Genomic DNA, 25,567 nt, shown 5'->3' on the forward strand with positions numbered 1-25,567 from the left:
ATGGTTAAATACTAAAATGATTCCCTTAAGATCAGGAACAAGACAGGGATGTCTGCGTTCACCACTCTTAATAAACATAGTACTGGAAGTCCTAGCCACAGTGATCAGACAAGAAGAAAAAATAAAAGATACCCAAATTGGAAAGGAAGAAGTAAAACTGTCATTATTTGCAAGTGACATCATACTGTATACAGAAAACTGAAAAGACTCGATCAAAAGTCTATGAGATTTAATAAATGAATTCAGCAAAGTAGCAGGATACAAAATTGGCATCCAGAAATCGAGGGCATTTTTATACAACCATAATGAACTCTCAGAAAAAGATATCCCACTAACTACTGCAACAACAAAAAAATAAGGTACCTAGGAATAAACTTAACCAAGGAAGTAAAAGACCTGTACTTGGAAAATTATAGGACATTGATAAGGTAATAGAGGGAGATACAAACAAGTGGAAACATATTCCATGTTCATGGACTGGAAGAATTAACATCATTCAAATGTCCATAGAACCCAAAGCAATCTACAGATTCAAAGCAATCCTTATTAAAATACCAACAGATCTAGAACAAATATTCCAAAAATTTATTTAGAACCAAAAAAGACCCCAAATAACCTCAGTAATCTTGAGAAAGAAGAACAAAGTAGGAAGGATCATAATATCAGATATCAAACTATACTATGAAGGCACTGTATTCAGAACAGACTGGTACTGGCACAAGAACAGGAATATAGATCAACTGAACAGAACAGAGACCCCAGAAATAGACCCATGCCATTATGATCAATTAATATTTGATACACTAGGCAAGAGCATACAATGGAGTAAACACACTCTCTTTGATAAATTGTGCTGGAAAAAGTGGACAGGTACATAGAAAATATGAAACTTCACCATCAACTTACACCATACACAAGAATAAACTCAAATGGATAAAATGCTTAAATGGAAGTTGTGAAACCATAAAAATACTTGAAGAAAACATATGCAGTAGAATTTCAGACAATATTTTCACCAATACATCTCCTAGGTCAAGGGAAACAAGGGAAAAATAAACAAATGGGACTATATCAAACTAAAAAGCTAATACACAGCAAATGAAACCATCAACAAAATGAAAAGAGAACCCACTGAATGAGAGAAGATATTCACCAATGATACATCTGAAAAGGGGTTGATTTCCAAAATATATAAAGAACTTATACAACTGAACATCAGGAAGACAAACAATCCAATTAAAAAATGAGCAAGGGAATACACACTTCCCAAAACGAAACATGCAGATGGCCGATAGACACATGAAAAATGCTCAACACCACTAGTCATCACAGAGATGCAAATTAAAACTACATTGAGGTATAACTTCACACCTGCCAGAATAGTTACCATCAATTAATCAACAAGCAACAAGTGCTGGCGAGGATGTGGAAAAAAAGGGAACCTTAGTACACTGCTGGTAAGAATGTAGACTGGTGCTGCCACTGTGGAAAACAGTATGGAGTGTCTTCAAAAAATTAAAACTGGAATTCCTAGTTGACCAAGTGATCCCACTTCTAGGAATATATCCTAAGAATCCTGAAACATTAATCAGAAAGAGTATAGATATATGCACCCCTATGTTCATAGCAGCTTTGTTAGCAGCTAAGATCTGGAAAAAACCCAAGTGCCCATCAGTAGATGAATGTATAAAAAGCTGTGGTACATGTACACAACGGAATATTACGTTGCTATAAAAAAGAATGAACTCTTACCGCTTGTGACAGCATGCATGGACCTGGAGATATGCTAAGCGACATAAGCCAGAGAAAGACAAATATCATATGATCTCACTTATATGTGGAATCGAATGAACAAAATAAACTGACAAACAAAATAGGACCAGAAGTACGGATATATGGAATGGACTGACAGCTGTCAGAGGGGAGGAGGGTGGAGGTGACTGGAAAAGATTAATCAAAGAACATATATGCATAGCCCATGGACACAGATAATAATGTGGTAAAGGCCTGGGGTGGAGTGGGGGGATAGGTGGAGGCAAGAAAGGGGGGGGAATGGGAACATGTGTAATACTGTCAACAATAAAATAAATAACTAAAATAAAATTTTTTTAAAAGTCTTTTCAAATTCTTTTGGAATTTGAGTCTGTCAGATTTATAATCACCAATGAAAGGTAACAGAATAATAAAATAAATAAATAAAAAGTCGCTTGTATTTCTAGATATTACTAATGAATAATATGAAAAGGAAATTAAGAAAACAATCCCATTGTAGTTTTGATTTGCATCTCCCTACTAGCTAGTGAAGTTGAACATCTTTTCATACATCTGTTAGCCATTGTATGTTCTCTTGGGAGAAGCGTATGTTCAGTTCCTCTGTCTTTTTTTTAAATTGGATTGTTTGTTGGGTGTTGAGTTGTATGAGTTCTTTATATTTTTGGATAGTAACCCCTTGTCGGAGCTGTTTGCAAATATTGTCTCCCATTCAGTTGGTTGCCTTTTTGTTTTGTTGGTGGTTTCTTTTGCTGTGCCGAAGCTTGTTAGTTTGATATACCCCCTATAGATTTAATTAATTTTTAAAAAAGAAAACAATCACATTTAAGCAGAATCAGGAAGAACAATATACTTAAAAATACATTTAACAAAAGACTTTCAAGACTCTTACACTGAAAACTGCAAAAGATTTTTGAAAGAAAGTAAAGAAGACCTAACTAAATAGAAAGATATTATATGTCCATGGATTGGAAGATTTAATATTGTTAAGATGGTAATACTCAACAAGTTGATTCAGATTCAACACAATACCTATCAAAACACTCAGCTTGCTTCTTTGTAGAAAATAAAAAGCTGATTAAAAATTCTGTATGAGAATTTGAGAGACTCAAAATAACCAAACTGATTTTGAAAAAGAATGAAGGACTCACATTTCCTGATTTCAAACCTTACTACAAACCTTTAAAACCAAGATAGTATAGTACTGGCATAAGAATGGATATAAAAATCAGTGGAATAGATAAGAGTCCAGAAATATTCCCTACATTTATACTGAGTTGATATTTTTCAAAGGTTTGAAGACAGTTCAAGGGAGAGAGCATAGTCTTTTCAATGAATGGTGCTGGGACAATTCTACATCCACATGCAAAAGAATGAACTTGGAACCATACCTCACACTATATATAAAAATTAGGAGATCCAAAATGGCTATGAAATAAGTGGAAGCTACACACACCTCCTGGTACCAAACCAGATTTACAGCTAAAGCATAGAACAATCAACATGAATTACCAAATGAAGTCAGCTGAACAAAAATATTATATCCAAGGATCTATAGAAGCTACACAGACAGGTGTGAAAGGCAGAGATGTGGAGAGGGCTGGTTCCTGCACCCAGGTGCAGTGGCTGTGAAGCCAGAGAGATAATTCAGCTTCAGAAGTCTCCCCTGAGGAGCATGGAGTTGAAACCCCCATGCTGGGATCCTCAATTCAGAGCACCAGATCTGGGAAGAGGAGCCTGCATAGCATCTGGCAGCAAAAATCAGCAGGTATTCTGTCTGCTGGAAAGAAGAGGGGGTCTGCTAGAATCCCAGGTGTTCTCCTAAAGGGCTAATGCACATGAGCTTGCACTTGGACATTCACCCAGGGCTGTGGTACAGGGAAGGCAACTCAGGGCATATGGCATATGGCACTCATACAGAAAAGGTCTGGCTCCAGAGATAAATCTGGAGGGTCAGCCGCTGGGGTCCTGATCCTAAGTCAATATCCTACATCGCCTTCAGACGCCACCTTCCAGGGTTGGGCACTCCTATACTTACAGCGGGAGGAGTGCACTAACCTAGTTCTCCAAATATTGGTGACACTACTCTGCTAAGCTTGAGTCTGGCAGAAAGCGCTGTTGGCTGCACTGAATAGGGATGTTAGGTATACTCTTTTTATGGAGAAACTATAGACAGACCCTTAGACAGTCATTGAACTGTGTGGCTTTGGAACAGGGACCAATCTTTCTGCCCTCCCATGGGTTCAGCAGGTGCCATGCCCAACAGAAGACTCCCTGTCAGGGTCTCTGGCAGTGCGACAGCAGAGCTAAGGGAAGGTGTGCAACTTGCCCCCCTCTCACAGGTCTGAGCCACTGCCGACTGAGAGCTGCCTTGATCTGCATTCCAAAATCTCAATGGCCCTCTTGAGCTCAGTTCCGCAGGGGGAAGGAGGCACAGCTCAGAGCTGGAACATTTGGAAAAACCACCTTGGAGCATTCCATCGGGGTCTCTGGCAGTACACTGTGGAGCTAGGGGGAGGCATGCAGCTCGTTCCTCTCCCAAGGGCCGGCACCACCCCCAGCAGAGGACCACCTTGACCTGTTCCTCCAAGTCCCACTGGCTCTGTCCCACTGGGCTTAGCTTCTCAAGGGGGAGGGAACAGGGGGCAAAGCTCAGAGCTGGGACTTATGGAGTGCAGTTCTTCAGGGTCTCTGATGGCACAGTTACAGAGATAAAGGGAGGCATGCAGCTTACTCTCCTCCCTTGGGCCAGGGCTACCCCCAAAAGAAGACTGCCTCAATCTGTTTTTATAATTCTTATTGGCCCCATCTTGTTGGGCTCAGTTCCATGGGGGAAAGTTGACTCTGCTCTGAGCTAGGACATTTGGAGTGCATTTCCCTCAGAGGCTCCAGTATGGGGCTTGAGCAGACATGAATACAGGGCTAAGGGGAGAAGTACAGCTCGTCCCCCCTCTTGCAGCCCTGCTGGTGCCACCCCCAATGGAAGACTTTCTTGATCTGTTTGCCCAAGTCCCAGCAGGCCCATTTTGCCAAGCTTGTTCCTGAAGTGGGGACATTTAGAAGCACCCAAACTGAACCTGTGGGGTGCTCATCTTGGGGGAGCTATAGTTGGAGAAACTAGCAAAGACTGAGTGGTTTGGCTCTGGAGTAGGGGCCACATTTTCCCTATTGAGAGCTTGACCACATTGCTCCAAGTATGGGGATCCACTAGCCGGTCATCTCATTCCAGTCACCCCGCCATACTAAGCTTTAGCTTTGAGGAAGGGTTAGGACAACACAGCCAGCTTGGGCCCACTCTATAGCCATTCTTCATAAGATTCTGGAGGAAGTCCATGCAAACTCAGAGCAGGATGGAGTAGGCAACAGGTGAACATCAACCTCAGGAAGCCTTGGAGTTTTATTGATCTCCTCCAAGCTCAGAGCTTCGGGAAGCTGATCCAGGTACACAGCCTGACCTTTATCACACACACCCAGGCCCAGTAGACACAGACACAAATAGTGAATAAAATAGCAACTACAGACAGGTAGCCCAAGGCAAGTTACACACATCTAACATCAACCTGCACCAGAGACCTGGCCAAGGGGGATAAAACCAACACAACCACTGGTGGGATACAAACTATACCAGAGCTAGCCACACTCAACTAGCCACAAAAACAACACAGCCAAAGGGGGACTCTGGCTGATGCAAGACCCTACCAGAAGTAACTGTGCCTCAAGGGGCACAGTGACTCAAACAGTGACTCATACACTGTGAAAGAGTTATATCCATATTATCAGCCAGCCTGAGGGTTAACTCTACCCATAAATGGGCCAACAGCATTCAAGATTCAACAACAATAGTAGAAGGTACATAACCCACATAAGAATCATTTTTGGAGCACCTAGCCCTGGTGATCTAGAAGATTACACTACTGAGACCCACAAGGCAACTACATGAGAAAGCCCACACAGCAAGCTTTGGAGTCACAGCAGTTGAACTTAATACACAGAGACAAACACACAGGCAGACAAAATAGGGGGACAAAGAAATATGCCCCAAATGAAAGAACAAGAGAAGTCACCAAAAAAAGAACTAAATGAAATGAAAGCAATCAAGATATCAGATGTAGAGTTTAAAACAATGGTTATAAGGCTGCTCAAGGACCTTAGGGGGAAGAATGGATGATTTCAATGAGAACTTAAACAAAGTAGTGTAAGTTAAAAAGGACACAGAAACCCATAAAAAAGAATCATTTAGAAATGCAAAATACAGAGGTCTACAAGATGGCACTCTAACAAGAAGCAGTGCCCTTGCTTCCAACCACAGGCTGGATTTACAGCTAAAATACTATGTAGCCAGTAGGGAAAAATAAGAGAAATATAGCTGATGGACATATTTTGAGTGAGGAGCACTAAAGAAACATCATAAAGACTGGTAAGAGAGGGGGAGCATAGAAAGAGGGAGTCCCCCCTGAAGCCACAGCTTGGCTGCGAGGCCCAAGGGTTAGACGCTGCAAAGCTCCCTCCCCTTCGGAGTGTGGACTGGCATCCAAAAGCAGGGATCACAAACCCTGAGCAGTGGAGAATGGAAGAAGAGCCCATGCATGGCAAGCAGAGGGAGCCAGGGGTACAGTGCGCCTGCAAGGAGGGGAGCTGCACATTCCCAGTGAAACAACACACCTAATGGCCACAGCCCGGGCAGGAGAGATGTAACCCAGCTGCTGACCACAGGAAAGGCTATCCTGCAGTGTGTGGCCTCCAAATACAAAGGGGCTTGTGGCCCACACCCAGCAGTGACGTAAAGGGACCCTCTGCTGTCCTGTAAGGCATTGTGCAAAGCCCCAGAAAGCATTTGAACTGTGTGGCTTGGGGAAGGGGAATAGAGCCCTCCCGCCACAAGAGAGAGACTGGAGCTGCGGGTTGGAGATGGGCAGGGATTTTTGTGCTGCTCTGAAGAGAACTGGGATAGTGCGCAAGGAGCTGCCCCAGCTTTACGGAGATCAGCTGTGCAGAAGACCTGCTTGAGGCTGACTTTGTAACCTCTCCTGCTAGGATCCAAGGTGTAAGGGCACCAGATATTCGCAAAACAGGTTTTCTGCCAGTTTTATACTTTATATATTTTTGATTACTAATAGGTACCTCATGGCATCCACCTTCTGGGCTTGCATTGGGGAGACTGACCAGCGAAAGCTGGAATACATGCCTGTGTTGTGGAGAGTCTGAACTGAACACCCTGTGAGATCAGCCAACGAGAACTGACAAAGGAAGGGCAGAGCATAACTATCTCTCCCCGCAAGCAAGGAGTACGACCCCAAACAGGAAAGGGGCTGGTTCAGTACACAGAAGCCCCAAATATCCCCTGCTGGCCACAGTTCATTTGGGTAAGGGAGAACAACTACTAGGAGGACATCACAAGAGTAAGACTCTCAGGGACTATTATTCTGAAACCAGAGAAAATGCGTAAAACCCCTTCTGGGGGCTGGGCAGGCAACATGCTCACCAGAATTTCTTTTGATCAATCCCACTGAGCTGAGGCCTCTGAAACTGCCCAGACAGAAAAGGCAACAGACTGAATTCAATCTGAACCTGCAGCAGGCTATTGTATGGGGAACTGGAATTGGAGGATATGGTAGAAACTGAGGAGTTGGCTTTGAAGTTGAGATTAACTTCCCCACAGTAAGTACCTTAAGGAGAAAATTCTAAGTAAGGGGCGCAATCAAGAGCCTGAGCTACACTAGCCAGCCTGCACCCTAAAGACTCTTCAGAAGACTCTGGAGTAAGACTAGGCAACAACAAGGGGGAGGCAAAATAGCTGACAAGTGGAGGTGGGCCACAGAGAACCTCAGACCAACCAGCTACTTAAGGACACCAGGAGCCAAACCTAAACAGCTCCTGACATTGGATGACACACAAGTACCTCCCAGGAGAACCAAAATCAGCATACAAAACTGTGAGCCTCAGACAACACAAGCTGCCCAGAAAAACCTGACTTGGTTGGCTTGTTTTTTTTTAAAGAAAAAAAAGGGGGGGGATTACATTTTTATTTTTTTATTAATTTTTTATTAATTTTTGTTTTGGATTTGTTTTATCTGGCTCTGCTTGACCCTTTTTTGTTTTTGTTTTTAATTGTTTTGGGTTTTTTTGTTATTATTCTGTTATCAAGATTTTCTTGATAGTCTCTGCTTTATTGCTAGAATATTATTATATAATCCTTAAGTTTATTGCTTTTCTCTATTGTTTCTTCAATATCTTATTGGCCTCCTTCCCTACCCTTGCTTTACCTCTCTCTCTCTCTTCTTGTTCCATTGGCATATTTTTTTTTTCTTTTCAGTTCCCCTTTCATTCTCTGTCTTCCTGTCTTTTTTTGTCTTTTTTCAACCACTTTCCTATATCTACTTTCTACGCTTATTTTTTTTGCTTGCCCTTATTTCCTTTCAGAATCTTTTCTCTGTCCCTTCTATCTCCCAGTAGCTTCTCTATTTTTTACCTTTTATTTCATTTATTTATTTTTTATTTTATTATTTTTTTACTATTAGCAATAATAGCCTTTTCTCTCTCTTTGGCTTTAGAATTTATGTTCTCACTTCACTTTCCTAATTCTACTTTCTCATGGGTTGTTTCCATTGTGATTGTAAGGATATTTTGTAAGTTCCTGTTTGTTTCCTGTCAGTTTGGTTGTGTTCTGTTTTGTCCTGTTAGCACCTGTACAACAGCTCACGACAACGTGGTTGTGGCTGAGACTCACAGTTAGCCAGCTTGAGAGGAGATTCCTCCCACAAACAGGTCAACAACAATCTATACCTAATCAAAATAGGAGAGCCCAAGGAACTCACAAAAGGGACACACTTAGAGCATTCAGCTCAGAAGTATAAGGAAAACACTCCTCTGGGTCCCACTGGACATTCACTACAAAAGCCCATCCCACAAGACTGGGAGACAGCAAATATATCTAATATACAGATGCAAACACAAAGAGACTTTAAAATGGGGAAACAGAGAAACAACCCCTGAATTAAAGGAATGGAAAAATCTCCACAAAAAGACCTTAATAAGATGGAGGTAACAAAGTTATCCAAAACAGAGTTCAGAGTAATGGTTATAAAGATGCTCAAGGAAATTACTGAGAAACACAAGACACTTAATGGGACCATTTAGGAACTTAATGGGAAATACAAAGAACTTACTGAAAACCACATCAGCATAAAAAAAGACATAGATACTATGAATAAGAATGAGGCAGAAATAAATAATACTATATCTGAAATTGAGAATACACTGGAAGGAATTAAAAGTAGGCTTGATGAAGTAGAGGATCAAAAGAGCAAATTAGAAGATAAGGTAGGAAAAAACATAATCAAAGCAGCAAAATTAAAGAATACTTAAAAAGCATGAGGACAGATTGAGGAAACTTTGGGATATCTAAAACAAAACAACATCCACATCATAGGTTTAACAGAGAGGGAGGGAAGTGAGCAAGTGATAGAGAACTTGTTGGAAGCAATAATGACAGATAATTTCCCTAAGCTGGTGAAGGAGAAAGCCACACAAATTCTGGAAGCACAGAGGGTACCAAAAAAGAGGAACCCAAAGAGACCCACTCCAAGACACATCATAATTTAAATGTCAAATGTCAAGGACAAGAAGAGAATCTTAAGAGCTGCAAAAGAGAATTAATCAGTGACTTACAAGGGAGCCCCCATAAGGCTGTCAGCAGATTTCTCAACAGAAACGCTTCAGGCCAGAAGGGATTGGCATGAAGTTTTCAAAGTAATGAAAAGCAAGAACCTGCAACCAACACTGCTCTATCAAGCAAGGTTATCATTCAAAATAGATGGTGAAATAAAGAGCTTCCCAGACAAAAGAGGGCTAAAGGAGTTCATAACCACCAAACCAGCACTGCAGGAAATGCTAAAGGGACTGCTTTAAGAAGAAGAAATATTGAGAGAAAGGAGCATAGACATAACGGGAAAAAATGGTGCTAAATAAGTATGTATCATTAATAATCTTAAATGTAAACACAATAAATGCTACAATAAAAAAACATAGGGTAGCTGAATGGATAAGAAAACATGACCCATATACATTCTGTCTACAAGTGACCCAACTCAAAGCAAAAGATTCACATGGGCAGAAAGGGATGGAAAAAAATATACCGACCAAATGGGAAAAAAAAAATCTGGGGCAGCAATACCTATTTCTAACATAATAGACTTCAAAATAAAGATCATAACAAGAGATAAAGAAGGTTACTAAATAATACTAAGGAATCAATTCAACATGAGGATATAACCCTTATAAACATATATGCACCCAATATAGGAGCACCTAAATATATTAAAAAATTCTTGGTGGACTATAAGGGGGAGAGCGACAGCAATACAATCATAGCGGAGGATTTTAACAACCCACTGGCATCAATGGATAGATTATCCAGAAAAAATAAACAAGGAAACAGAGACCTAAAATGACACAATAGATGTAAAAGATTGAATTGACATTAACAGAACATTTCATCCCAAAGCAGCAGAATATACATTCTTCTCACGGGAACATGGAACATTCTCAAAAACAGACCACAGGTTATGGCACAAAACAAGTCTCTAAAAGATCAAGAAAACTGAAATATCAAACATCTTTTCCAACCACAATGGATGAAATTATAAATCAACCTCTACAAAAAAAAATAAAAAACCTCAAAAATATTCAAACACATGGAAGCTAAATAGCATGTTATCAAACAATGAATACGTTACGAACGAGATCAAGGAAGAAATAAAAAACTTCATCGAAACAAATGAAAATGAACAAACAACCCAAAATCTTTGGGACACAGTGAAAGCAGTCCTGAAAGGGAAGTTCATAGCATTACAGGTATACCTCAAGAAACAAGAAAAAGATCTAAAAAGCTAACACTAAAACTGAACAAATTAGAAATAAAATAGCAAGAAAAGCCCAGAGGAAGTAGACGGAAGAAAATAATAAAGATCAGAGCAGAAATAAATGACAGAGAAACAAAAAGAAAAATACAAAAGATCAAAGAAACCAAGAGCTGATTCTTTAAAAAGATAAATAAGATTGATGCACCTTTAGCCAGACTCACCAAGAAACAAAGAGAAAGGACCCAGATAAATAGAATCAGAAATGAAAGTGGTGATATAACAACTGACACCATAGAAACACAAGGAATTGTAAGAAAATACTATGGGCAATTATATGTCAACACACTGGACAACCTGGGTGAAACTGACAAATTCCTAGAAACATACAATCTTCCAAAACTCAATCAGGAAGACTAAAACAACCTGAATAGGCCAATAACAACTGATGAAATTGAAGCAGTAATAAAAAAAATCCCAGCAAAAGGAGTCGATGACCAAATGGATTTACAGGTGAGTTTTACCAAACATTCAGAGAATTAACACCTATTCTCCTCAAACTATTCCATAAAATTCAAGAGTAGGGAAGACACCCAAGCTTTTCTTATGAGGCCAGTATTATCCTAATTCCAAAACCAGATAAAGACTGTACAAGGAAAGAAAATTACAGACCAATATCCCTGATGAACATAGATGCAAAAATCCTCAACAAAATACTAGCAAACTGGATCCAGCAATACATTACAAAGATCATACATCATGGCCAAGTGGGATTTATTCCAGGGATGCAAGGCTGGTATAATATTCACAAATCAATATATATGATACATCACATAAACAAAATGAAGGACAAAAATCATATGATCATATCAATAGATGCACAAAAAGAATTTGACAAAATCCAGAACCCATTTTTGATAAAAACTTTCAGGAAAGTGGAAATACAGGGAGCATAACTCAACATGATAAAGGCCATACATGACAAAACTACAGCCAATATAATATTCAAGGTTCAAAAACTACAACCATTTACCTTAAAAACAGAAACAAGATAGGGATGTTCACTTTCACCACTCTTATTCAACATAGTACTAGAAGTCTTTGTCACAGCCATAAGACAGGAAGAAAATATGAAAGGTATCCAAATTGAAAAGGAAGAAGTAAAATTGTGATTATTCACAGATGATATGATATCGCACATAGAAAACCCTAAAAACTCCACCAAAGCACTACTAGATTTAATAAATGAATTTGGCAGGATAGCAGGATACAAAATTAACATCCGAAAATCAACGGCATTTTTATAACCAATAATGAACTCTCAGAAAGAGAAACTAAAAAACAATACCATTTACCATTGCAACTGAAAAAATAAGATACCTAGGAATAAACATAACCAATGATGTAAAAGACCTGTACTAGGAAAACTATGGAACACTGAAAGAAGAAATAGAGGAAGATATAAACGAGTGGAAGAATATGCCATATTCATGGATTGGAAGAATTAATATCATTCAAATGTCCATACTACCAAAAGCAATCTACAGATTCAATGCAATTCCCATTAAAATACAAATAACATATTTCACAGAACTAGAACAAATATTCCAAAAATGTATATGGAACTGAAAAAGACCCTGAATAGCCACAGCAATCTTGAGAAAGAAGAACAGAGTTGGAAGGATCACATTACTGGATATCAAACTATACTACAAAGCCACTGTAATCAAAACAGCCTGGTATTGAAGAGAGAGCCTAGATATAAACCCACACCTTTCTGGTCAATTAATATTTGCTAAAGAAGCCTGAGCATATAATGGAGTAAAGATATTCTCTTCAATAAATGATATTGAGAAAATTGGCCTGGTACATGGACAAAAAACAAAACAAAACTAGATCACCAACTTACGACATACACAAGATTAAGAATAAACTCAAAATGGATAAAAGGCTTAAAGGTATGTCACGAAACCATAAAAATACTAGAAGGAAACATAGGCAGTAGAATATTAGACATCTCTCATAGCAATATTTTTGCTGATATATCTCCTCGGGCAAGGGAAACAAAGGAAAAAATAAACAAATGGGACTATATTAAACTAAAAAGCTTTTGTGCAGCAAAGGAAACCATCAACAAAATGAAAAGGGAACTCACTGAATGTAAGATTTGCCAATGATACATCTGATAAGGGGTTAATTTACAAAATATCTAGAACTTATACAACTCAACACCAGGAAGACAAACAATCCAATTAAAAATGGGCATACAGATGTCCAATAGACATATGAAAAGATGCTCAGTTCACTAATCATCAGAGAGATGCAAATTAAAACAAAGAGATATCACCTCACACCTGCCAGAGTGGCTATCGTCAATAAATCAACAAAGTATTCGCAAAAAATTGGATAAAAGGCAGCCCTCAAGCACTGTTCATGGGAATGCAGACTGGTGCAGCAACTATTGAAAACCGTATGGGAGGTGGGTAAAAGGGAGAAAATGGGGGACATCTGTAATATTTTCAACAATAAAATAAATTTTAATAAAAGAAAACATTATGGATGCTCTTCAAAAAATTAATAAAGAAACTGCCTTATAACCCACCAATTCCACTTCTCGGAATATACCCGAAGAAACCTGAAACACTAATGTGAAACAATACACACACTCCTATGTTCATTGCAGTATTATTTACAATAGCCAAGGTCTGGAAATAGCCCAAGTGCCCATCAGTAGATGAGTAGATAATAAAGCTGTGGTACATTTACACCATGGAATACTATGTGGCCATAAAAAAAGAAATCTTAGCTTTTTTAACCACATGGGTTGACCTGGAGATTATTACACTAAGTGAAATAAGTCAGGGAGAGAAAGACAAATACCATATGGTCTCACATGTGGAATCTAATGATCAAAATAAACTGATGAACAAAATAGTGGAAGAGTTAGTGGATACATGAAACAGACTGATAGCTGTCAGAGGGGTGGTTGGGGGGCTGGATGAAATAGGTGAAGGAGTTATGCAAGAAAAACCTCATAGACACAGATAATAGTATGGTGATTACCAGAGAGAAAGGAGGGTACAGGCAGGTAGAGAGGGTAAATGTGGGATAAATGTTGATGGAAGGAAACCAGAGTTTGGATGGTGAATACATAATAGAATATACAGGTGATGTATTATAGAAACATACACTTGAAACCTAAATAATTTTATTAACCAATGTAACCCCAATAAATTCAATTAAAAAATCAAGAAGCAACAAGTGCTGGCAAGGATGTAGAGAAAAGGGAACCATCGTGCATTGTTGGTAGGAATGCAGACTGGTGCAGCCACTGTGAAAAACAGTATGGAGGTTCCTCAAAAAATTAAAAATGGAATTGCCTTCTAAACCAGTGATTCCACTTCTGGGTATATATCCAAAAAATCCTGAAACACTAATTAAAATAATATATGCACTCCTATGTTCATTGCAGCATATTTTTAATAGCCAAAAATATGGAAGCAACCATAGTGCCCATCAATAAATGAATTGATAAAAAAGCTATGGTACATATACACAATGGAATACTACTCAGAAAGAAAAAGAATGAAATCTTACCTTTTGCCACAGCATGCATGGGCCTAGAGGATATTGTGCTAAGTGAAATAAGTTAGACAGAGAGAAACAAATACCATATTATTTATTTTATATGTGGAATCTAATGAACAAAATAAACAAACAAAATAGAAACAGACTCTCAGATACAGAGAACAGACTAACAGCTTTCAGAGGGGAGGATTTTGGGGCAGTGAAAAAGGTGAAGGGATTAAGCGGTGCAAATTGGTAGTTGCAGAACAGTTACAGTGATGTAGATTACAGCATAGAGAATACAGTATAGTCAATAATACTATGATAACTATGTGTGGGGCCGGATGGGTACTTGAAGCAGTGGGGGGACCACTCTGTAAAGTACATGATTTTCTAACCACTTTGCTGTGCATCTGAAACTAATACAGAATAATGAATGTAAACTGTAATTGAAAAGCATTTTTAAAAACCTATATTTAATAATATAATTGTTATCCAAAAGCTAGATTCCTCTAAGTCCAATTGCCATCCCCCTCTACCACTAATTCTTCTTTTATCGGTTTTCTTAGGCTTATCTCCTACTTAGACACTGATACAATTTAGGTTTATACTAGTCAAGTGGTCACAAAAGCAGTATTTGAGTAAAATTAAATCAAATCACCCAGGAATTATTCCATAGCTACTGTGTGCAGGGCCCTGTGCTCTTCGTAGAGCAGGTAACCAATTATAGATGTATAGATATTAACTGACTCTGTCAGGACTTTTAGAAGTTCAATTTTTCTATATTTCCTTTTATTTGCTTTCTGTCTGGACTAAAAGAAAGAGAAGGCTTCTAGTTAAGCTTTCTAGATATGGAAGTACAAAGCCTTGCCCTCTCTGATTTCATGATGAAAGTTACATGAGGGAGAATGCTGAAAGCAAGCTGACCTCATCTCCCAGAAAGCTCACGATATTTGATAAACATTCAGAAAAACTACTTCAGGGTGATGACCTGGCAAAGTACTGGCTTTAGAGCCAGATTTGTTATCTTGTCTAGACTATGCCATTTACTAGTATACCAGCAGGGTGGTACTCAATATCTGATCCTACAGAACTCTACTAGTGACCCAAATCTGGCCTGTTCCTTTTTAGGTTATCTTGTAATATCTGTCTTATATTTCTAGTCTCTTGTAGTCCTTATCCAGGCTGAGGTATTCTTCTGTGACTACTCAAGTCATATGCCTCTTCTTGAGCTCTGCTCCTACTGAACCACATCCTTTCCCTAATTGTCTTCTACCTCCCACCTGCTAATCTGTGTACAAAATGTAATGGATTCCAGGGGCTAGGGTAAGAAAGGAATAGGGAATGACTACTAATGGGTATAGATTTCTTTTGGGGGTGATGAAAAAGTACCGGAACTAGATAGAGGTAATGACTGTACAACATCATAAATGTGCTCAGTTGTACACTTAAAATGGGTGAAATGGTAAAATTCATATTATGTGTATTTTACTTCAATTTTAAAAAATAGAGAGAGTACGGGCTAGAAAGATTCTTGGAGTTTAACTGGTCCAAACCCTCCGTCTTCTAGGGGAGATAACTAAGACTGGGCCAAGAGAAATAATTTGAACTAAGGTCACAGAGTTTAGGCAAGCAATTTCCCTTCTGTATAAGTTCTCATATCTACTATCAGTCTTTATAGGATGGGTTCCAGGTTTAAAGTATTTCTGTACCTATTCAAGAGCCACATGATGATCATCTCTTGGGTGAATGAATTTATAATTAAGCCCTTCATTCTATAGATGAGGAAAGCTTTACTAGTTCACTGTGCACTGCCTCCCTCTGGATCCCTGGTTACCTGCTTATTGGAACAACTCGATGCTGGACTCACTAATATCAACCACTTGCCATGGCAGCAATGCCATCCTCTGTCTGCTGCCTACTGAAACTGCACTCTGCTTACTGGGTTGGACTTTCCTCTAACATGTGCAATTGGAAGGGTCTTCAGTCATCTCATGCTCTCAGCCTATCCCAGCCCACATTGAAAGATGAACTTATAGGACCTAGTTTCAACTCCAGTTTATCTGACCATAACCCAATTTCAGGGCTACTGTTGATCCTGTCTCATATGTAACACCATTATTAAATGTGCCCTTAAATGTAAGCTATGATTACTTAATATGTAACTGAAAGTGGGGATAAGTCCATCCCATACATGGCCCCCAGGCCCAAGCGCCACTGATTAGCAATGTCAATAACCTCACTACCTTAATAAGATCATAACTACCTGGACCAATGGGCAGGACTTACAGGTCTATTATTATGTCTCTTTCCCCAATACATCTTACAAATAATGTTTTCCAATTCATTCTTGTGTTCCTATGTATAGCACCACATTCTACCATGTATTTGTTCATAAATGACGGTAACTGCTAACTGTTAATGTACAGCCTCAGCAATGTTATTATACCTGTTGGTATAAGCCAGAAAGGCCAAGAAAGTACATTTTCCAATTACATATTCATCAGGCTCACCAGTTGCAACACCATTCTTATTAGTTTTGAGAGCCTAGCAGTATCAGAGTAGAGGTTCAATAAACACCTGGCATGCCCTGGCCTCCATGTAGCTCGCATACTCATAAAAGTGGCTGAATGGGGAAGAACAGAAGCCTTCAGTGCCCAAATGGCCTCAGTCTAGCCATATACATGTAGAAGCAGGAAGAAGCTGATGCACAGGGACAGGACAAAGGCACAGAGGCCTGGAGACTAAGAGAGGCTTAGCAGACCTCGTCTCAGGCTTCAGAGCTCTGAAGGACTGTGGACAAAGTAAGTCAGTGTATTCTTGGGGGAGAAGGGAAATAAGGATACTTCTTACATTACTAACACTGAAAGTTTGCTGCTAGTATCATCAGTATAACTAGTGAGTGCTTCCTATGTGTCAGAACTTACTATCAGTGACTTTCTTACATACTTCTATTTAGTTCTCAGGACAGCTTAATGAGGTAGGTACTATTATCTCATTGAATTGCATATGAGGTCACTTAATATAGAAAGTACAAGTGACATGCCCATGGTTACATTGCTAATAAATGGGAAGGCTGCTATTCTAATCCAGGAAGACTATCTGCAGCTAATGCTCTTAGCCATGTATACCATTCCCCTGAGTAGAAGCTCCAGAAAGACAGACTTTGGTTCAACATAAGGACAAATTCTCTCAGAACTGTCCTGAGCTACAACCTGAGCCACAACCTCTAAAAAGGTAGGAAGCCACGTGAGGGTGAAGGTGTAAAACCAGAGACTTGATCACCACTTGGGAGGCAGGAATATTCTGAAGAGGTTCAAACATCAGCAAGGAGGCTGAACTAGATGACTTCTAAATTCTCCCCAAGCCCTAAAATTCCCTAGCTGTGCGTATCAACAACCATTACCCACAGAACATTTTAAGAAGGTTCAAAAAACCAAGCCTTTTGGCTGGATCCAATTAAACCAAGTCCAATCAAATACAAACATAGGCCAGAATGTCCTTCCTTAGCAAGGGCTCATGGGAAGTCATGGAGAAAGATTCCTAGAGCATTAATACAAAGAACATACTGATAATATACCAATGCTGAAGGCTTCTCTTTTATGATGCATGGGGGCAAATAAAAGGTTCACAATATATATTATATTAGTAGTACAAGTGAGATTACATAAAGGCATTTATGCTTTTTAAAAGAAAGTCCTATTTCAAAGCATTTTCAAAAAGAGCAAAAACTCCTAGTAGGCAATGTGGTGTCATGGAAACAATACTGAGCTAACAACCAGAAGGGCTAAATTAGATATTTGGTTCTGTTCTGCTATTTTAACTTGCTACAGAACCGTAGATACGTTATCCAATTTGGGGGTCTCAGGACCCTCATTCCCTATCCGCAATGGGGATGAGAAGGACGGGTGATGAGAGGCTTTTATGGGATAGAACATGTCAAGTAATCCATAAAGGTTTTTAAAAAACTTCCTGAGTAATGAAAAGAATTATCATAACAAAACAAGTTTCAGCATTATGATACCTGTTTAGCTAGTAAAAGTTATAAGAGAATGGGATTCCAGCCTGGGGAAATAGTTCTTTTTAAAAATTTTTTTAGATTGATTTTTAAAGAGAGGAGGGAGAGAAAGAGAGAAACATCACTGAGAGAGAGAAACATCCATCAGCCACCTTGTGGCACAACCCCTACTAGGGAACGAGCCCACAACCTGGGCATATGCCCTGACCAGGAATCGAACCAGCAATGTTACAGTGCAAGGGACAATGCCCAACGAACTGAGCTACATGGGCCAGGGTGGGAAATACTTCTTTTAATTGAGCTTTCTAGAACTATGGAGGGTCTGGTGATAAGGAGACGTTCAATACACTTGGTAGTAACGGTGAGAACGGTAAAAATCCTTCCAGGGGTTTCTCTCCCCTTCCCTTCCCATCTTTACTTCTCCTTTCCTCCTTTGGGCTCACTCTGCTTCCCCATATCCAGCCCCACCCTCCCATCCCTGTCATCAGTCTTGTTTCTATCTTGCATTTAGTAAAGCAGAAGTTATTTTATTCTGTTTAGGGACAATTTCACCTTCTAGGTCCCCTGCTGCTGGGTGAGGGGCATTGAATGGGTGGTTGTGAAGTGGTGGTAGTGGAAGGGAAGGCCAGGCAGGAAAATTGGATTCCCAAATTTCTTCAACTACTTTATAATGAAGAACTCCATGCTCCAACCACCTCAAATGTCAAATGTAGTTTTTCTTGTATAGCTACATCTTCTCCCAGGGAGAGGAGAAAAAGCAAAGTGAAAAAGATGACTGGCCATTTATGAGGTAGAAAAGGCCTTTCTTCCACCTTTATGGAAATCATCTGTACTTGAAGCAGGCTTTTGTTTTGCTTCTCCAGCAAAATACCTACAGAAGGATCAAGGAGGAAGTGCCTGGGCCTGGTGCCATGTTAGATGTTCTGTTATATAAAACCCCATACCCAACCTCCCTCTCAATGCCTAGATACCTCATCCAAAGACAGCCACATTAGCCTAATGTTTCATGTGAAGAAACAGAAATAAAGCTGCATGAATCTGCCTGTCAACTCTAGGTGTTTCTAATTGAGAGCTGAAAGGTTATATTTGGGAACTGGAGGAGGAGGTGCACACAAGGAATAGTTTTCAATCTGTCCCAATCAAGAAAGAGAAATGGACTAAGTACAGGTTAGAAGTAAGCTCTTAGTAAAGTAATAAAGACCAAAGGGAATAGGATGGTTTCCCAAGTATCCCTGTATAATATAACTCCTTTGGATGCTGTCTCATGACTATTGAGTGTTCTGGGGTCAGCCAGGCAATGCAAAGACCCGAGGAAGGTACCTCATCTTGAAGCAGTAACTGTTGCCCAGGGATTAGAATTCTACCTCTTTGAGACTGGCATTCTCAGTGTTCACCCTTAGATACAGCCTATTGTGGTCCCAATTCAGCCCACACTGCACCAGAGTTTGGTATTCACTTGGGACAATAGCTCACCTGACCAGATACACTACTCTGAAGAACAAGTTACCTCAGGAGAAGTGGTAAGACCAAAGATGGGGAGGGGAAGAAAAGAGTAGTAGGTACACTCTAAAGCCAAACTTGGGAGATTTTATAGGCTGAGTCTACTGTAAAGTGTGTCTAGATCCCTCTGAGAGGGTCAGGAAAGGAAGAGGCTAGCCTTTGCAGCCATAAAGAGGCCAGGAAACTAGCAGCCTAGGCAATGTTACCAGCAAGCCTGGCTCTTGTATGGCTTATCTGAGGCTTCTTTTGGACCCAGGCCAGAAACATGTCATCAGTAAGCAGAAGCTAAGAATCCTGCCATCTTGGAACTGGAAGAAAAGGAGACAAAAGAGAACTGCCAAGGCCAACCTATCAGTAGCTGGTGACCTTGACAGTACCAAGGGCACTTCTTTGCTGGGTGGCTGCCTTCTGCAATGACCCAATCCTCTGCCTTAATTGTGGCCTCTGACCCTCAAGAAAGCCAACCCAATCTTCAAGCTTCTCTCTCAGGGAAAGAGCAATCCTAATCACTAATGGGGGCATATACTTCAGAGTTGCCAATCTCCTTTCATACCAACTAGCTCTTTTGGGCCACATGATGGTCATGGGGAATGGTTACGGTACTGTATTGTGAGCACCAAGAAGCTCAGGCTTCAGATACTACTCTAAGTAACCTGAGTCTCTGGAGAAGTTACTCTCTGTGCTCTGGTTTTCAGCTATAACCGGGGATGAATATCCCTGCTCTGCTCTGCTGACAGTAGAATCCTCTATATGAGAGTGGGCAAATTGTGACAATGCCTGAAAAGGCCATATCAAACTGTAGCATACTATTCAAATGTCAGGGTATAACATTTGAAAAAAGAAAAAAAAAAAATCAGGGCTCAATGCCTCAATTTTACAGGTGAAAAAAATACAAGGTTCAAAGTTATGAAGAAATATATTAAAGATCATATCATTCACAAGCACTGTATACAAGATGTGAAGTCAGTTCCATTTGACTCTTAGGCCAGTTCCCTAGAGTTCAAAGCATTTCCTGAGGGGTATGGAGCCTTAGCAGACAGGCTGTGGAGGCCAGCTGGCCTCAAGCAAATAGAGGTGCTAGGAAAGTGCTGCCAGCCCTCCCTTCCCATGGTATTTCTACCCACCTTTGTTTTCTATCCATTTTTTTTTTTCTTTGCTTACTTCCTTTCCTTGCTCCCCTCATGGTCATTTTCTCCTTCCAAATCATTCTCGGGCAAAAGTTTGATAGCAGTCATCTACACTTCAGTATAAATAGGCTAAAGTTAATGATCCCTTCTCTTCTCTAAAGTGGTTTGGATCCTAAAGCAAAGTTGTAATTACAAACTGAAAGGCTCTGACTCCTAATAAAGAGGCATACATAAGAAGGTAAATCTTGAGCCTGGATATATACACCTCTGGAAGCTTCCTACTTGATAGATATGGGTAGCTTTGACAGAGATCATAGCCCATGGACACAGACAACAGTGTGGTGATGGCTGAGGGGGAGGGCAAGGGTCTGGGTAAAGGTGGGTAAAGGGGGAAGATGGAGTACATCTGTAATAGTGTTGCCAATAAATAAATAAATAAATAAATAAATAAATAAATAAATAAATAAATAAATAAAGCAAACTGTCTCTTAACTTAGAGTCTGGCTGCTCAAAGAACAGGAGGCCACAGCTTCTAAGCTGAACTGTTTCTTCATGCCACCTTATGTCATCTTCCCTGGTAGGACCCACTGGCTGTTGCCTCACATTAACAGCCTCACCACCTGGACATGAAGTTTTATCTGTTAATGTGTCACTGTTTCCTCCATTCTCTATACAAATCTTTCTTGACACACTGGGCAGCTCCATCAAACCAATTTAATTACTATTCTGAGTAGATGATGACTGGTAAACACAAATGATCCTGGCTCTAGAATCATGGAAGAACCTCAGATTGGTGCAGATAGGGCCTTTAAACACAACCTGGTCCAACCCCTTGAATTGTCACTCAAGACAGTGAGGCCCAGAAAAGGAAGGGTCCCTGCTTGACATTCCCCAGATAATCAACAGCAGAGTTAGCCTTTCAATTCAAGTCTCTGACTACCCAGATCAATGTTCCTGCTACATTCACTGTGCTCTTCCTGTGTGATAATATGAGATATTTTATTTCTCCATCCCAGAAGCCCCATCATTCCCTATTCCTCTACAGAGAATGCCACCTGCTCAATACACACAAACTGATCTTTAATATGCCTACATGGAACATTTCCAATAGAGAAGTGCCACTAGACCTCAAAAGACTATAATAATTTCTGCCCAAAGCTCCCTATTCATGTGTCTCTCCTGCTATCTTAGCAACATCCACCTACCCCTTGGCTCCTCTAAAGCAAAAGCCTCAGCAAAAGTCAGTTTGTGATTAATATCTCACTGGATCTGAGTCCCAACCCTAGTCAAGGAAAGAGGAGCATAGTTAGGTCCCCTAAGGATTGACATGCTCAACTGACCAGTGCAGCCCACTGTGCTCAGAGAATACTGTCCTTATTGGTGGGATCTGCTTTCTTGCTTAAGGCCATGGCCTACTTTTTCTTTACCTTTATCCTCTGGTAAAAGATAAAATGTTTCTGAAAGACAAAGGTACCTGTATGTATTTAGACCAGGAGGTATTAGACTCCTACCTGGTTGGATCTCTAACAGGAATAGGAGATATGAGGCCTGAGCCCTCAGATCCTTTGCTCTGTGTCTCATACCCTAGAGATAGGCAACCAGCCCTCATGTCCTCCAGAAATGACTACCCTGTGTTTACTTGAAATATCAAGTACATTCTGGATACAGAGCTAAAGCAGGAAATGTCAATTCCCTCATTCAATGCCAAGACATCCCAAATCAAGGTTTTTCAGATGCGACTCACGTCTGATCACAAAAAGAGAGATTCACAGGCTTCTGAGTATGGTTTCTCTGGTGACCCTCTAACAAGAAGAACAAGATGCCTATAAGGAGGACTCTCAAGATGCCAGATACTCTCAGCTCTTTCTGCCTAGCTCAAGGAGGTAGCTGTTGCTAAGTGCTGGATAGTTGTGCTTGTTCAGGGCATAGTAAATACTGGCAAGGAGATATTAATAGCACTAGTAATAAGAAGCCATGAGGAGAAAAAGAAGAGGTTTATTCTGACTTATAATAATATATATACTGACGAAAAAAGAGAAGTGTATATACAATTATCATAATTTTCCAAAACTTTGTATTTCCCAAAGAGCTTCCGAAACAGACCTCATCTCCAAAACTCAATCAATCATAAGCTGCCTCTCCTCAAGTCATCAAGACCACCAAGGCAGTATAGACATGGTACTAGAGAAGCCCAAGCTGATCCTTAAATGAACCCAAGGAATGGCTACACTAAGAAAATAGGGTCCAGGCCCCAGATCATAGTCTTCAACTCAGGAAGTGAACCAAGTCATTGATTCACTCTATGGATTAACAGCAAGGCCTTGGAAGGAAAGTTCAACCACCAAGAGATTAATTCAGAATGTCTTCTACTGACACAAGTTCTTAAATATCGTATTCCTAGTGCAAAAAGCAACATGTTTTAAGAAATTAGTTTAGACTGCAGCCTAAGGGCCAGTGGCTTTACTAAGAAAGCAGTTCAGACTTTGCTGACAGATGACAGGTTCTCAGAAGTCCAGTGTAATTTAGTAATAACCTTAGAGTGTGGGGTATAAACTATAATACTCACATGGTTGCCATCAGTTTGCAGATTCTAAGAGAGACCTATAGGCTCACTTATTTGAATATGTAGGAAATCAGATGGGTCAGGCAACAGCCCAATTTAAGGTTCTCTCTGAGCTTGAGATTGCTCCATATTTTTAAAAAATTCCCTCCAATTAGTCCAAAGATGTATTGAATAATGTCATCCAAAGCATGTGCACAGTTAGAAGCCATTAAGATGTATTATGTGGCCCGGCCGGGCTAGCTCAGTGGTTGAGCGTCGACCTAGGATCCAGGCGATTGGGGTTTGATTCCCGGTCAGGGCACATGCCCGGGCTGTGGGCTCGATCCCCAGTCGGGGGCGTGCAGGAGGCAGCCGATCAATGACTCTCTCATCATTGATGTTTCTATCTCTCTCTCTCCCTCTCCTTTCCTCTCTTTGAAATCAATAAAGATATATTAAAAAAAAAAAAAGAAAAAAAAAAAAAAGATGTATTATGTGAATGCAAATGAATGCTAATGCCATTTCAAATTCTGGTATGGAGGGCGAAAAAAATCTCTGTAATCCCTGGTAAAATGCCCTCCTTGTTAATGTCAGCCTCAACTCAGATACGCAATGAGTCACCTCTAGGGCCACAAACAAGACCTTCTACATAAATGGTTAAGGCTAGAGGCCTATGTCTGCTTGAAGCTTTGGTGGATAAACAAGGGCTGGCATTTTTTAACTCATCCCCCAAAAGCAAAATACTGTTGCCATTAGCTTGGAATGGAAGGTAGGGCCTCAAGTCTTAACAGTTTTGTTAGCAGCCCAAACATACCCTTTCCTGATTGTCCTATAGCACAGAAAGTGCAGGATTAAGATTCAGGAAGGGGTAATATCACTAATTAGGATGCACAAAGAATCAGCTCCTCCATTGAAATAACCCTTAGCTGACATCACTGACAGAACCAACTTTTTCAAAATTCTGTACTCTAATCCAAACCTTAAGGCAACCAGGGTACTGCTTAATGCAGAAAAGGGGGGCTAAAATTTGCTATGAGAATGTTGAGGCATTTTCACTCATTTACCAACCATTCCTTATTCCCCAGCAGCTGAGACAAGGGTGGCCTATATACCTCATGCAGCTTGCCTGTACCAGGGGGCTAATGACCTTGTTCTAATATACTGTGGTTGTGTATTTTGACCTGTTTGGCCCTGAGGAACAAGCACAGAGGCTGACTGTTATTTTGTACCCCCTACTACCTCAGGCTGAAGTGGCTTTTGAGGCTGTGACTGCCACTGTTGAAAGATTTAAAGACATACTTCCCATGCCTAATCAGGGTAAGGGATGGTAGAAGGAGCAAGCAGCAAACAGATCCAATATCACTCAAGAAGGCTACCATGCATACTGAGGAAGTTGAAGTGCAACACACATGCCCTGAACCAGACGCATACTCAGGAACTGCATGAGGGCAGTGTAGATTTACACTTCTGAAGGATCTGTGGGTTACATACAAGCAGGAGAATAGAAGACAATTAAGGCAGAGTTGTGGGTAACCTGGAATAGTGTTGAAGGAGTGCCTCAGCTTGGAGCAAAGCTGCAAAGACCAGGCGAGTAGTTTTGTTCTGTTTTCTCTTCCTGGTTCCAGATACTTAAAGAAATATTTGTTAAGTCACTGGCTGGACATGAGACTTCAATGATCACAGATAACATGGAATACAGTCTTTGCAAAAATAGTTTGGAAAAGTCGCTAAACAAATGGACAACTGCAGCCCTCAACAACCAACAACAGCAAACCACTGGAGGAGAGAGAATCTGATATCCAGAGTTACCACACTATAATACTGAAAATGTCTAGTTTTCAAAAAAATTTATAAAGCATACAAAGAAACAGAAAATTATGGCCCATTCACAGGGAAAAAAACTGACAGAAACCATAACAGAAGTCCAGACATTGTACTTACTAGACGGAGACTTTAAATCAACTCTCTTAAGTAATATTCATGGGCCTAGGTCCAAGTCCTGGCTTTTTCACTATTTCCTACAAGAGTAATTAAGTCACTTCCATTCTTTGGGCCTATGTTTGTTTCCTCAGGATTTATACAATGAGGAAATCAGGCTGATCAGTGGTCACTATTTGGGGCCCAGGGGGATAATTTAGCCCCTAAAGATGTGTTGTATTTGTCCTTCACAGTATTTCTTATTAAA

General features: G+C 40.1%; 1 protein-coding gene across 3 annotated transcripts in view; it reads right to left on the reverse strand.

Annotated features, from left to right (window-relative positions):
• The window catches only part of ARHGEF9 (Cdc42 guanine nucleotide exchange factor 9), a 288,918-nt gene that overhangs the window by 91,401 nt on the left and 171,950 nt on the right, over window positions 1-25,567 (reverse strand). The gene's annotated exons all lie outside the window — the stretch shown is intronic.

The sequence above is a fragment of the Miniopterus natalensis genome, chromosome X (genome assembly GCF_054644295.1).
Source record: "Miniopterus natalensis isolate mMinNat1 chromosome X, mMinNat1.hap1, whole genome shotgun sequence".
NCBI lineage: Eukaryota > Metazoa > Chordata > Mammalia > Chiroptera > Miniopteridae > Miniopterus > Miniopterus natalensis.